The sequence below is a fragment of the Heteronotia binoei genome, chromosome 4 (genome assembly GCF_032191835.1).
Source record: "Heteronotia binoei isolate CCM8104 ecotype False Entrance Well chromosome 4, APGP_CSIRO_Hbin_v1, whole genome shotgun sequence".
Lineage (NCBI taxonomy): Eukaryota > Metazoa > Chordata > Lepidosauria > Squamata > Gekkonidae > Heteronotia > Heteronotia binoei.
In genome coordinates this window covers 37,406,587-37,421,516 of record NC_083226.1, presented here as the reverse complement: position 1 = coordinate 37,421,516, position 14,930 = coordinate 37,406,587, and positions in this window count along the sequence as shown.

Below are 14,930 nucleotides of genomic sequence, written 5' to 3'. Positions count from 1 at the left end.
TTTCCCTTCTTCTGCCCACAACATTCACCTTGGGAAGTAGGTGGGCCTGAGAGAGTTCTGAGAGAACTGTGACTGGCCCAAGGTCACCCAGCAGGCTTCATGCAGAGGACTGGGGAATCAAATCTCGGTTTCCATAGCTGTTAGCCACTACACCATGTTGCATTTTGTTTCTGTAGAAAAAGAGAGATCAAACCCAGAATGTATGCTAGACACAGCAAAAAAGACATACCCCCAAAAACCCCTAAATCCAGTGAGTTGTCATTTTGCACAACACATCCTGACTGTTTAATCCTGCTTTATAAAACTTTTACATTTACACTGAAATAACCCCTGGCTGGGAAAAGTGCATAAGATTCCTCAGTGCTCCAAATACTATCTGGAAGGCAGCTGCAGGGAAGATAGAGAAAGACTTACCCAAGGGAGCATAAGTTAATGCTTTTCTTCTCTTCCTTGCAGCATTTTTGAGCGCTGGGTGCTCAACTGGGCTACTTGGGGAGACAGTATCTTTTACATCATTTATTTATTTTATTTAATACTACTAGTTATCCATACATTTTCACATTACTGGAATAGTGGTATAGGAAGTGGTTATAGTGGTGGGCCAAAACTGGGGAGACCCAGATTCTAATCCACCTCTTATCCCTGAAACTTGCTGTCAAGCATGGAAGTTTCAAAAGAACCAAGCGATGATTTGGAAACAAAGTCTTAGTTTATTGATAATCCATTGTGCTCATAGATGGAACAATTTGAAAGTGATACATTTCAGTGTATAGCATCTGGCTTTAAGGGATACATCAAAGGGAATAGTTGAGATAACGCAAAATTCTATCATGAGCGTGTGAATTGCTACAACTATGCATTTGACTATCTTTTGTGGTTAGAAACATCCTGAGTCCCAGGCTCGAGCTTGGGAACTGTCTTGGGAGGCGCTATCTTCAAAGCAGGCATTCCTGTATTTGTTACAGAAGGTGAGAACTAAGGAAGGGGTTACATAACTTTGATATGCATCAGTAGTAAAGTCTAACTAATACAGCTTTGTATTAAAAGTAACTTGCATGCTTGACACTTGCTGGGTGATCCTGGGCTGCTCAGCTTGACCTTCCTCGCAGGGCTGTTGTGAAGATAAAAGGGAGGAAGATACAGCCACATGTGCTGTTGTGAGCTTCTGTGGAAAGACAGGATACCAAATGTAAGAGATTAACTATTCCCCTGCATTTACTATATATGTATCTTGAAATATTTATACCTCACCTCTCCCATAGCTCGATTACAAAGTCAAATAAAGCAATACACACACAACCCCCCCCCCCCAACAAATGGAGTAACATCTACAGGGAGCCCATCCTAAAGGGTTGCACAGCATGGGGAACACAGAGGCTAGAGAATGTCAGAGACAACAAGGTCACAACCCTTGAATGTGTCCATTGATTTTTTTTTAAAAGAAAAGATTCCTTTTGATCATGTGCAGAGTGCTTTTCTCTTATCACTGAGCAAGCATCAGCAGATGCCACTGTTCTGGAATCAGAGCTGGGACACAAAGACTATAATACTTGCTCTAAGAATGAAGTACTGCTAAGCACAGTTCAGTGGAGGTTATGATGCTTTTGAAAGCAGTGTCCACAGAAGGTTTATTTGATTTTTCTGCTAACCTGGGGGCCTGGGGGCCTGTTCAGATTAAGACCCAGTATGGTGTAGTGTAGTGGTTAGAATGCCAGACTAGCATACAGTTCATCCAGGAGTCCCAAATTCAAGTCGCTCCTTAGCAATAGTGACCTTGCTAGATGACCTTGGCCCAGTCTCTCACTCTCAGCCTGATCTATTTCAGAGTATTGTAGTAATAAAATTGGAGGAGAATGATGGAAGCTATTTTGAGTTCTCATTAAGGAGAAAGACCGGGTTTATGTGAAGGAAAATCAAATAAATAAAAGGATACTTTTTCTCATCCCAGAGCTGTGCAAACAGTATTTCTGTTTCTCCCCATCCACATAATCTATTTCCCACATTGGTCTGCATTCAGGTTGATATTGGATGTACTCTTGCTATGGTACAAAATCCATTCCTGCTTTGTTATTTTTCTAGAGGAAAATATACACCAGATAATTGCAGTATCTTTCTATCAATACACAACACAGTGCAATACATATTGTAGCTGGTGAGATTTCCCAAAGGATTACAAAATTCCCCTTGCTCAAGTTCTCTGTGTGGTTACCAGAATAACAGCACCCAGGTTAAATGATGCATCAGGAATCCAATGAAAAGGAAGCTTTATAAATATATAGCTATATTCTGAGCACAATTCAAAGTGCTGGTGCTAAACAGCTCGAGGGTGGGGTACTTGAAGGAGTGTGGGGTACCTGAAGGAGTACTGCCTCCCAGTTGAGATTTTTGTCTCAAGTCATGGTTGCTGAGCCCCCACCAATAGAGATGAGTCAGGTGGCAGTGAGAGACAGACTGGGTTATTAGGTTCCTAAAGGGACCTGAGGATTCCCTACACTGGCTTCTGTTTCTAGCCACTGCTCTGGAGACCAGCAGGAGGGGACCAGCTGCTGGGTGATGCTAGTCTGCTCTTTTACTGTAAGTTTCTGGTGATTCCTAGAGAGGTGTGACATCACTTCTCCAGCACTGTCTGAGAAGCACTGCCTGAGAATGCTTCTCCATGTCACAGCCCCCTCCTCAACACACATCAGTTGCCAGGCACTGAAGTCTTCTGAAGCACCTCCTGCCCCAGTGATGTGGCTGGCACCCCTAGAGAGAAGGCTTTCTCATTGTGGAATTCTATCCCTATAGACAAGAGGTCTCAAACCCCTTTGACCTTGTTGGCACATAGAATTATGAGTAGAAACAGTGAATGCCACAACGAAATGGCTGCCGTGGAAGGTTGGAAACAATCTAGGGTTTTCAGGTGAGGCTGTCAAGCGGGTGGGGGTGACTTACCAGGAGGCTCCAGGAGAGAGGCTCCGGAACTGCAAACTGACTTCCGGGTGAGTTGCTGTCACGCTTAAAGGGACTGTGTACCTTTTAAATCCTTTCCCTGTATTGAAAATAATGAAGGATGGGGCGCCTTCTTTTGGGACTCATAGAATTGGACCCCCTGGTCCAATCTTTTTGAAACTTTGGGGAGTTTTTTGAGAAAAGGCACCAGCAGCTATGCTGAAAATTTGGTGCTTCTGACTCAAAAAGCCGCCCCTCTCAGAGCCCCAAATACCTACAGGTTGATTCTCCATTATACCCTATGGGAACCAGTCTCCATAAGGTATAATGGAGAGCCAAGCAGTTATTCTCCCCCATCCTACTTTCTGATAGCCCTGAAGCAGTGAGAAGGGATCCAAACCAGAGGATCCCTTGCCCCCAAATGGGAATTGGCAACCCTAAAATAATCACAAAATGGCTGCCATGGAGGAGTGGGAGCAATCACAAAATTACTACCATGGAGGAGCAATCAGAAAATGCTTGGAGGCTCCAAGCAGGGGTGGGCTATGAGGGAAAAACACCTTCAGGAAAGTGGGTCTGTTTTGGCCCTGCCCCTCAAAGGATCCCCTTGTGCTGGGCTTGGGAAGGCCAGGTGCCACTTCTCTTGCCTTGTGGGTGGCTTAGGGCAGGCTGGGTGCTGACTCCCTTGCTCTGTGTCAGCCAGGCATTGCCTCTCTCACACATTGAGGAGTTCAAATGGGCCGGGCACAGCCCTTCTGTCACTGGGCTCAGCCCAGGTGGGGAGAGTCATTGGAGCACTAAGAGACATGTTAGTGCCCATAATGACTATATGTCCCTGGTTCCAAATCAGACTTCCTCCTATGATGGAGACAGCTATTTCCAAATGGCACTCTCAGAGGTGATGCCTACTCATATCTTCTGAAGTATCTCCTGTTCCAGTGATGTGGAGGAAAGCCAAGTAAGATTCTTTGCTTTGGGAAAAAACGTACTTTGGAGAAAAAGCAAGCAGGCACCAGAACAGACAGCAGCAGGAGATCACTAACTCAGAGAATCACCTGGTGCTAATCTGCTGACATCCAGGTGCCAACTCAGGACATACAGGATTTTGACTGAGTTTTAACCCAACTTATAGCTGGTTATCTAGTACCGTTTGTACCAAACCTTATCACTGCTTTAACTGTGTATAATATAGTGGGTTCAAAGCAAGGAAGAAGCGAAGTGGTATGTTCATAGCTCTTTATTTAAGCACAGCGTGGCAAGGGCTGAACTCCAAGACTACTAAACGGGGCCAACTATATACAGTTCAAGGTTCCTGCGCCAGGATGCCATTGGATCATTCAAACCAGCAGGGGGCCTGTGATTGGAGCAGGGCAGTAGTGATTCGGCTCCTACTGTCCATTGTTCCTGAGTCCCCAAGCTCAGTCCTAAAGGCTCCAATGAGCTAGGCAGAAACACCATTACTAATACCCAGCTTTAGTTCATATACACTGTGCATCTACAAAGCAGTCTGGCATCTCTTTGTGGTAGACAGCAGACAAGCAGACAGACCAGAGGTTCAGTTCATTGGACATCGCAGTCATTGAACATGACTATTGAACATGTTTGCTGCAAAGTTCACAGCATCATTGCAGAAACTAAGGGTTGCTACTAATAATATCCTGCCTGAGCTAGTTGAATAGAAGTTACTGGCAAGCATGAAGCAGCTATTAAAGCCTCAATTTGGCATTCCTGCATAGTCCTAAATACTTTACACAAAGACATCCCATCTTGCAATATGCCCAGTCTTGCCATATTGACTGCTCCCAAAGCATACATGGCCTCTGCTTTTCTAGGTCATTTTCAGGACATGTCTAAGGCTCTAGCAGATCATCTGACCATCTGTGGATGCGTTCACACACACTAAATAACATGCTTTGTAACTGGATTTTTACTGTGTCAGAATAGCAAAATCCACTTGCAAACAGTCACCATGTGAAAGCACCCTGCATGTGTCAGATAACATTTTGGTAGGGCAGGTATCTACATGGCTGCATCAGTGTGGGGAATCAGTTCATCTTTACATGATGCAAAGAATGCCAGGAACCTTCCACAGCCAGCTTCTCATTAACATTTGCAATAATTTCAAGAAGAATGAAAATACTCCAGTGAGCTACTTTGCCTGCCTTGGTGGCTGAGTTCACTTACTGAACCATCTGGGGCTCTTTTCCTCCTACATTTTACTCCTTGCTTTCTTAGTGCCTTGGGAACGTGCTGTTCTGTGTTTCAGGCAATTTAGATCCCTGATAAAATTCATGACAGCTTGCCAGATAGGGCTCCTTAGGGGGCTCGACTTTTGATTAGGGATGAGTGAATGTCCCTTATTTTTGTTTCTTTTTTGTACTCATTTGTATCTTCTGTTTCTGTTCTTCATTTTTCACAGCGGGTTTTGTAGATTTGTTTACATTGCATACACACGTTGTATGGTTTTATATATAATATGTAAAATGTACATTAATGTTTATAATATATGTTGAATACTGATTTAGTGATGTGCCAGTAATGCTAAAAATACATGCAAGGAGAAGTTTGGTGTGAGCCAACAGAGAATAGCACACTTTGCATCTTTGAACAATATCTTCACTTTTATGAAGTTGGATGTTCTTGCGATTCTCAGATGCTTTCTGTACCTGGCCTCAATAAATGACATCTACTGATAATGGCAGGGGTGTTGAACTCATTTGCTATGAGGGCCAGATCTGACATAAATGGGACTTTGTTGAACTGGGCCGTGTGTGTCATAATATGTAACACCAGGTAGCAGAGATATAAACCTTATGAAGGACACAGACAAAACACAATTAAATATATTTCTCTCTCTCTCTCTCTCTCTCTCTCGGCTTGACTTCGCGAACGAAGATTTAAGAAAGGTGCAGTAGTCCACGTCTGCTGCAGGCTCGCTGGTGGCTGACAAGACCATTGCGGGACAGGCAGGTCCGGCCACAGTGGCTGCAGGGAAAAGTCTGATTTGGGGTTGGTGCTGTAGCAGTACGATTCTTCCTCAATCTCCTTTTGTCCTCAAGACCAGCTATGCGTGCGTTCTCAAAGGAAGAGACAGCCTGGTGGATGGTGTGCCTCCATGCTTTGCGATCTGAGGCTAGGTCAGACCACTGGTGATGGTTAATGCAACAGGTACCAAGGGATTTCTTCAAGGAGTCCTTGTACCTCTTCTTTGGTGCCCCTCTATTTCGATGGCCGGTGGAAAGTTTGCCATACAGGGCAATCTTGGGAAGGCGGTGGTTTTCCATCCTAGAAATATGCCCTGCCCAGCACAGCTGCGTCTTCAACAGCAATGCCTCGATGCTTGTAACCTCCGCCCGCTTGAGGACTTCAGTGTTGGTCACAAAGTCACTCCAGTGGATGTTGAGGATGGTGCGAAGGCAGCGCTGATGAAAGCGCTCAAGGAGTCGCAGGTGATGACGGTATAAAACCCACGATTCGGAGCCGTAGATGAGGGTTGTCATCACAACCGCTTTGTAAACATTGATCTTTGTGCCTTTTTTCAGATGCTTGTTGCTCCACACTCTTTTATGCAGTCGGCCAAATGCACGGTTTGCCTTTGCCAGTCTATTGTCAATCTCCTTGTCAATCTTGGCGTCTGAGGAGATGATGCACCCCAGGTAGCTGAACTGCTGGACTGTCTTCAAAATAAATAAATATATTATTTTTACTTAAAATGTAAACCTGCTTAAAACATTAACACGCTTGCAATATTTTATCTAACCGTCTTTGAGAACTGACACCTCTTGCTCTAAATTATTGCATCAGAGTCTGGAGACTATGTCTGTGCTGTAGCAATCTTGAGTATGCTGAGCTCCCACATCCCCATTGAGGTCAGATATTTAAAGAGAATATTTTAAAAGGTGGTGCAGATTAAACATATAATGTAGATAGGAGTGGCTGTGTGGTAGGGAGGGTGGGTCTGGGCACTCCTTTGCTCCAAATGTGCCTTCACTTTCTCCTGTTATTTTAAGAAGAAGGGGAGCCACATATCTGCATGGGGACAGCTAGAATATCCTCCCTCCCAAGCCAAGGAGATCAGGCCAAAAAAGGAGGAGGAGGTGGTGGCGGGTGGATAGGCGTGGGAGTGAGTAATCAAGCAAGCTGGTGCAAACCCAAGTGAATTTTTGCAGAGGTGGAGAAGAGGAGCAGCTGCAGCAGCCCCGGGGCCACAGGGACCAAGGAGAGCTGGCAAAGAGGAGTGAGGAAGTACCCACCGCTGATGGATCAGCTGCATTTCAGGCTCTGTTGGCAGCCCTGGTATGATCACATTTAAGGCATAATCATGACGTTTTGGGCATGAGCTGGAGCATCTCCCTGATGAGATGTCTCTTCTGGGTTGCTCTGGAAGTTGTATCAGTAATTATGATACACCCCCCACCCCCATTTCACCTGCCAGTTTCCTCTAGCTGCCCAGCTGAGCTGTGGTGGGCAGTGGCAGTGGGGAACAGGAGATCTCTCACCATAAGCATGTAAGACTAATCCCATTCGATACATACAACCTTACAAGTCAAAAGCAAAAAAAGTTTGCTTTATTTCTGAAATGGTCTAAATCATGGCCTGCAGCCCCAGCCTAGGTCCTCGGTTCCTGCGCATTCCCTTCGTCCCCATCACGTACTTGGGCCATGACTCTATGTCAGTGTTTGGGGAGGGGGTTCAAGTGGGGGAGTTTCAGTTCCTCTACAGCCTTTTAGCTTTTTGATCTGTAAAAGGCATCTTCTGCTTCTGTGACCATTCCACCCCCCACCCCCCTCAGTGAAATGCTAGTACTACTCAATTGATATTTACAAAAGGTCAGATTGCTTCAACTGTGAAGCTGGAGTTGCTGAGTCCCAGTAACAGCCTGCAGTCATGGTAAAAAAATGTAAGTTCTGATTCTGTTTTATTTTGTGTGGTGTCTGTCTCGTGTTGCATTCCTCTTGACTTCTTGGCAGTGTGGCTGTTGCAACTGGCTTTGTAAGGATTTTGTATGATCCATCACTGGCGTCAGTCTTTTCTGACACTTCTCTGGGGGTAAGCGAGGCTGACTTTGTGTCAAATTTCTCTAGGACCCCAACCTGGCATCTGGTTCAGTATTTTATGCCCTCCGCCCTAAGATATATGAAGTGGAAAGGGCTTAGTTCCCCTGAGCCCAATGCAGAGTACAATTCTTTCACCATGAGTAATTCCAGAGCTCTCCCTCACCAGGGATCTGAAGGTAGGGCTCATCGGATTGAATTTATGTGAAGCTCCAGCTGACCATCTGTCTGCATCAAATTATACTGCTTTGGATTTGGCTGTGTCAGATGCTCTGGAGGGTGGACGCTATGGTATTAGACCCCACTGAGATCTCTCCCCAACCTCTACCCTCTCTGGGCTCCATCCCCAAATTTCCAGGAATTTCCCAACCCAGAGTTAGCAACCCTGCCCTATCTAGGTTATGACTTTTAGGCTAAGAACAGAAGGCAAACAACCCTTTGGCTGTTGCCCTTTGAATTGCTCCCCTACCCAGGACAGGTCTTAAGTACTTGCAACAGGACAGAGACAAACACCTGGCCTGGATCTTACACGCTGGCAGCCATCTTTCTGCATTCCTGAATTTAATCTTCCAGCACTTTTTTTTTTGGGGGGGGGGGATTCAATGGTGGGTATAAATCAGAGAGGAATTAAACTCAGCAGGACTTAGTTCCAAATAGCTGTAGAATTGGGCTCCCAAGCAATAGTCTAGAGACTTTCTTTCTTTCTTGTTCTGTGGACTTCTTTCTGTCCTCATTTTGATTTTTGTTCTGTTCTGAATGATACAGAAGAGTGGTACTCTAATGGAACTTTAAAAGGAACAAAAATGAAGTCCGGGCAGGATAGAAATCAATTGGTAGTCTCTTATAGGGACAAATATAATGAGTTCTTTTTTAAAAAAGTGTGTGGCAAGTAAGAGAACATTGCCTTAGTCTAAGATCTACCTGTTTGACCTTGGCATTCTTTTTTCCTAAGCTTTTTGATGCTAGGGGTTGTACAAATTAACATTTCTTGGCAGGGGTGCATTCAAGGTACAGGGACAGTGAGCTGACAAAGCACAGGATAGATTTGGGGAGTCTGATGATTAGATGGACACGTGCCTTGCATGTGAAAGCTCTCAAATCCAAGTTCCTGGCATCTTCAGTCTCAGGTAACATGGCTGGAGGAGACCATTGCCTGGGGCACTGGAAGGTTCTGTGGGAGACAAGGACTATTGGTCTGTCTCCAGTCAGTTTCATGATGTTCGTCGTCTGGTCTTTGAAATAATCTCTGCAGGAGCTGCTTAATTTTAATCAAGTTGTGGTTAATAATTTGCTGACAGTTTCTCTGGGAAGGAAAAGAAGCAATAAAGCTCTGTGGGCATTTTATACATATTTTTACTACACTGCCGTTTCATGCGCATTCTGGAAATGCAAGTTTCTACTGACAATCTGCCACCTAGATTTTAAAGAATATTTGTTCATTCCTCCAAACCACCACCAATGCTGTTGGGCGATCTGAGCAGCTCTGCCTTGTATCTGTGACCCAAACAACCCAAGATGCTTGAAGTTCTATAGATAAGCTCCTAAGCAGGGTTTTGTTTTTTGGGGAGGCAGTTCAGTTGTTCCCATGCATCCTTTTCCTGGCCTGATATGACCCTACAAGCAGTTTGCCAGCTTGACTCCTGTGATGCTTATATAGACTAGTGATGCTCAGGAGCCACATGTAGTTCTTTGACATGCCACTTGGAGCTGCTCCCCAATTTGGGACATGACCCCTTTTTCAGGAAAGTGGGCATGGCCCTTCCACAGTAGACCTTGTGGCTGGAAGATGGTTCTAGGGTGACCATAATGTCTGAAGGCCAGCCAGGGACACATTTGGGGGGGGGGAGGTAGGGGTGCGTGTGCGCGAAGCGCGCGCGCGCCGCCGGAAACAGGAAGTGACGTCACTTCCGGTGACGTCACTTCCGGTGACGGCACGCCACCACAGGAAACAGGAAGTGACATCACTTCCTGTGACATCATTTCCCCCGCGTCACCTGCCGGAAATGGGAAGTTACATCACTTCCTGTGACATCATTTCCCCCAAATGACATCATTTCCCCCAAATGCCACTGCCGGAAACAGGAAGTGACTTCACAGCACTTCCTGTGACATCCCCAAAAATCCCCCAAATATCACCGCCGGAAACAATTTTGTTCTGAAATCCTGTATATACTTCATCAGTATATGGGATAAGGCACTTTCTCAATTGTGCTGCATAATGCAGCCTATTTATTTTGTCCTGTTGGCTCTGTTGGCTCTGTCTGCGCCACCTTCATCACTTTCGGGGTGTGGATCCCCCAGTGGGGTGGTCTCGTGACTCCCTCCGCCGGCTGTTTCTGATAGCCCTGCGCCCCCTCTTTCATTTGATATGTGTCCCATGCGGGTGCCACCCTCCCCCCGGGAGATGCCGCAAAATGAGCCCCCTTGAGGCTTATGGCGGTAGGGCTCGGGGGAAGCGAGCTAGACTGCTGTTCTTTTGAGGGGTTATAGAGTGTTTCGAGCCCGTCCCTGTGGCATCGGTCCCATCGTTGTGGGGCCCAGGGGGCCGGTGCAGCGGCACGCCGAAGCAGCCTGTCACTAATAACACAGGTCGAGATGCAGGACAGGAACCCGGAAGTGACCGACAGGCTGCTTCAGCGTGCCGCTGCGCCGGCCCCCTGGGCCCCACAACGATGGGACCGATGCCACAGGGACGGGCTCGAAACACTCTATAACCCCTCAAAAGAACAGCAGTCTAGCTCGCTTCCCCCGAGCCCTACCGCCATAAGCCTCAAGGGGGCTCATTTTGCGGCATCTCCCGGGGGGAGGGTGGCACCCGCACGGGACACATATCAAATGAAAGAGGGGGCGCAGGGCTATCAGAAACGGCCGGCGGAGGGAGTCACGAGACCACCCCACTGGGGGATCCACACCCCGAAAGTGATGAAGGTGGCGCAGACAGAGCCAACAGAGCCAACAGGACAAAATAAATAGGCTGCATTATGCAGCACAGTTGAGAAAGTGCCTTATCCCATATACTGATGAAGTAAATACAGGATCTGAGAACAAAATTGCACCAGAAGACACAAACACAAAGCTCCCTTACACTGAATCAGTGCTTGGGTCCACCAAAGTCAGTATTATCTACTCCAGTCACAAACACAAAGCTCCCTTACACTGAATCAGTGCTTGGGTCCACCAAAGTCAGTATTGTCACATAAGAACATAAGAGAAGCCCTGTTGGATCAGGCCAGTGGCCCATCCAGTCCAACACTCTGCGTCACATAAGAACATAAGAGAAGCCCTGTTGCATCAGGCCAGTGGCCCCTCCAGTCCAACACTCTGTGTAACATAAGAATATAAGAGAAGCCCTGTTGCATCAGGCCAGTGGCCCCTCCAGTCCAACACTCTGTGCCACATAAAAATATAAGAGAAGCCCTGTTGCATCAGACCAATGGCCCCTCCAGTCCAACACTCTGTGCCACATAAAAATATAAGAGAAGCCCTGTTGCATCAGACCAATGGCTCATCCACTCCACCACTCTGGTCACATAAGAACATAAGAGAAGCCCTGTTAGATCAGGCCAGTGGCCCCTCCAGTCCAACACTCTGTGTCACATAAGAACATAAGAGAAGCCCTGTTGGATCAGGCCAGTGGCCCCTCCAGTCCAACACTCTGTGTCACATAAGAACATAAGAGAAGCCCTGTTGGATCAGGCCAGTGGCCCCTCCAGTCCAACACTCTGTGTCACATAAGAACATAAGGAGGGAAGGGAAGGGAAGGGAAGGGAAGGGAAGGGAAGGGAAGGGGAGGGAAGGGAAGGGGAGGGAAGGGAAGGGGAGGGAGGGAGGGAGGGAGGAAGGAAGGAAGGAAGGAAGGAAGGAAGGAAGGAAGGAAGGAAGGAAGGAAGGAAGGAAGGGGGAGGGAGGGAGGGAAGGAAGGAAGGAAGGGGGGAGGGAGGGAGGGAAGGAAGGAAGGAAGGAAGGGGGGAGGGAGGGAGGGAAGGAAGGAAGGGAAGGGAGTGAGGGAAGGAAGGGAGGGAAGGAAGAAAGGAAGGAAGGGAGGAGGGAGGGAGGGAAGGAAGAAGGAAGGAAGGGAGGGAGGGAGGGAGGGAGGAGGGAGGGAAGAAAGGAAGGCCGCCCCCCGCCCCCCCGCTTTCGGCCCCCTTACCTGATTCCAGGGCGGCATCCAGCGGCGGCGGGGAGTCCTGCGGCGGCGGCCTCGCGGCGAGGGAGGGAAAGAGCTGCCGGCGCTGGCCTCTGGAGGCCTCCAGGGACCAGCACCGGGCCTCTCCGCTACCGGCGCTGGCCTCTGGAGGCCTCCAGGGACCAGCGCCAGCTGCTCCGCGGCTTCCCCGCGGCCTCCACTGGTCCCTGGAGGCCCTCCAGGGACCAGCGGAGGCCGCGGGGAGGCCTTCGCTGGCCGGCGCTGGTCCCGGAAGGCCTTCCAGAGGCTCTGGAAGGCCTTCCGGGACCAGCGCCGGGTGCACCGCGGCCTCCGCTGGTCCCTGGAGGCCCTCCAGAGACTCTGGAGGGCCTCCAGGGACCAGCGGAGGCCGCGGGGAAGCCTTCGCTGGCCGGCGCTGGTCCCGGAAGGCCCTCCAGAGACTCTGGAGGCCTCCAGGGACCAGGGCCGGGCCTCTCCGCTACCGGCGCTGGCCTCTGGAGGCCTCCAGGGACCAGCGCCGGCTGCTCTGCGGCTTCCCCGCGGCCTCCGCTGGTCCCTGGAGGCCCTCCAGGGACCAGCGGAGGCCGCGGGGAGGCCTTCGCTGGCCGGCGCTGGTCCCGGAAGGCCTTCCAGAGGCTCTGGAAGGCCTTCCGGGACCAGCGCCGGGTGCCCCGCGGCCTCCCCGCAGCCTCCGCTGGTCCCTGGAGGCCCTCCAGAGACTCTGGAGGGCCTCCAGGGACCAGCGGAGGCCGCGGGGAAGCCTTCGCTGGCCGGCGCTGGTCCCGGAAGGCCTTCCAGAGGCTCTGGAAGGCCTTCCGGGACCAGCGCCGGGTGCCCCGCGGCCTCCCCGCGGCCTCCGCTGGTCCCTGGAGGCCCTCCAGAGTCTCTGGAGGGCCTCCAGGGACCAGCGGAGGCCGCGGGGAAGCCTTCGCTGGCCGGCGCTGGTCCCGGAAGGCCTTCCAGAGGCTCTGGAAGGCCTTCCGGGACCAGCGCCGGGTGCCCCGCGGCCTCCCCGCGGCCTCCGCTGGTCCCTGGAGGCCCTCCAGAGTCTCTGGAGGGCCTCCAGGGACCAGCGGAGGCCGCGGGGAAGCCTTCGCTGGCCGGCGCTGGTCCCGGAAGGCCTTCCAGAGGCTCTGGAAGGCCTTCTGGGACCAGCGCCGGGTGCCCCGCGGCCTCCCCGCGGCCTCCGCTGGTCCCTGGAGGCCCTCCAGAGACTCTGGAGGGCCTCCAGGGACCAGCGGAGGCCGCGGGGAAGCCTTCGCTGGCCGGCGCTGGTCCCGGAAGGCCTTCCAGAGGCTCTGGAAGGCCTTCCGGGACCAGCGCCGGGTGCCCCGCGGCCTCCGCTGGTCCCTGGAGGCCCTCCAGAGTCTCTGGAGGGCTTCCAGCGACCAGCGGAGGCCACGGAGAGGCCTCCACCACTGCCGCCCGGCCCCGCGCGCGGGCGGGGAAGGCGGTGAGTGAGGGAGGGCCCTCCCCGCCCGCGCGCGAGTGAGGGAGTGAGGCGCAGGCGCAGGGACGCTCCCTCCCTCCCTCGCCGCCTTCCCCGCCGGCGCCCGCGGCCCACCGGCTCCGGGGCTGCCTAAACCGGGACCTTTAATGGTCCCGGTATAGGCAGCCCGGGAGCCGGGATTGGGTGGCCAGAACCGGGAATGTCCCGGGAGACCGGGACGGTCTGGCCACCCTAGATGGTTCCCATCTTGAAACAACTTCCACCAGAGAAATTGTAAAACTGAGAGCCTTCCTAAGATGCAAATGTCAAACCATGGGTGGAAGTAAATGCTGCTCTTTTTATTGACAGTCACTGAGAATGTGGCTTTCTATAAACCATGGAGTGCATATCACTATATAGAGTATAAGGGGAAGAATATATGACTAACTAAAAAGGAGAGAATTGTTCTGGCATCTGGCCATAACTGAAATGTGGGATTCTGTAACATAGTTGGCATGGATACCACCAAGTCCTGGCAACCAATATGATAACAAGTTGCTTGTAGATAGTGGGATCAGCCTGATTGGAAGTGAAACTGCAGCAGCGGCTCGGGGAAATCAGACAGGTGTGGCTGACTGGAGAGACTTCTTATCTCCCTGCCAACCTTGCTAGCTTATGACTTTTTGCAAGGACAATTGTTGCTGTAGAGAGTTGGAGACTTTGGAGGGTGGGGGTGGGGTGCATGTTTGGCTTGTCGAAGGCCTTCATACATGGTTGGGAGGCTCCCTGTCATATACTGGTGCAAGTGGGAACTAAGAGGAGAAGAGGACTCAGGTGCTGTCACACTTCTTCTCCTCTGTAACTGAGCTGGGTTCAGGTAGCCAGCTCCAGGTTGCTTAGCATTTCATCCTTCCAAGGTTGGTAAAATGAGTACTCAGCTTGCTGGGGGGGAAAGTGTAGATGACTGGGGAGGGCAATGGCAAACCACCCCATAAAAAGTCTGCCATGAAAACATTGTGAAAGCAATGTTACCTCAGAGTCAGAAACGACTGGTGCTTGCACAGGGGACCACCTTTACCTTTTTACTAGACCTAGTGACTAAAGAGAACCTCCACATTCAGAAGCAGCAAACCTCAGAATATCAGTGATTGGAGGTAATATCAGGGAAAGGTTGTGGTCTCTATACCCTGTTTGTTTACCCTCCAGGGCAACAGGTTGGCCACTGTGTGAAACAGGATGCTGGGTTAGATGAACTACTGGTCTGACACTTTTATATTCCTATAAGTACATATCCGGCCTCAAAATGTTTCAGCGTAGATCAAGCAACACGGGGGAAGTGGTAGAATGTTTATTAGGTCATTTTACTCAT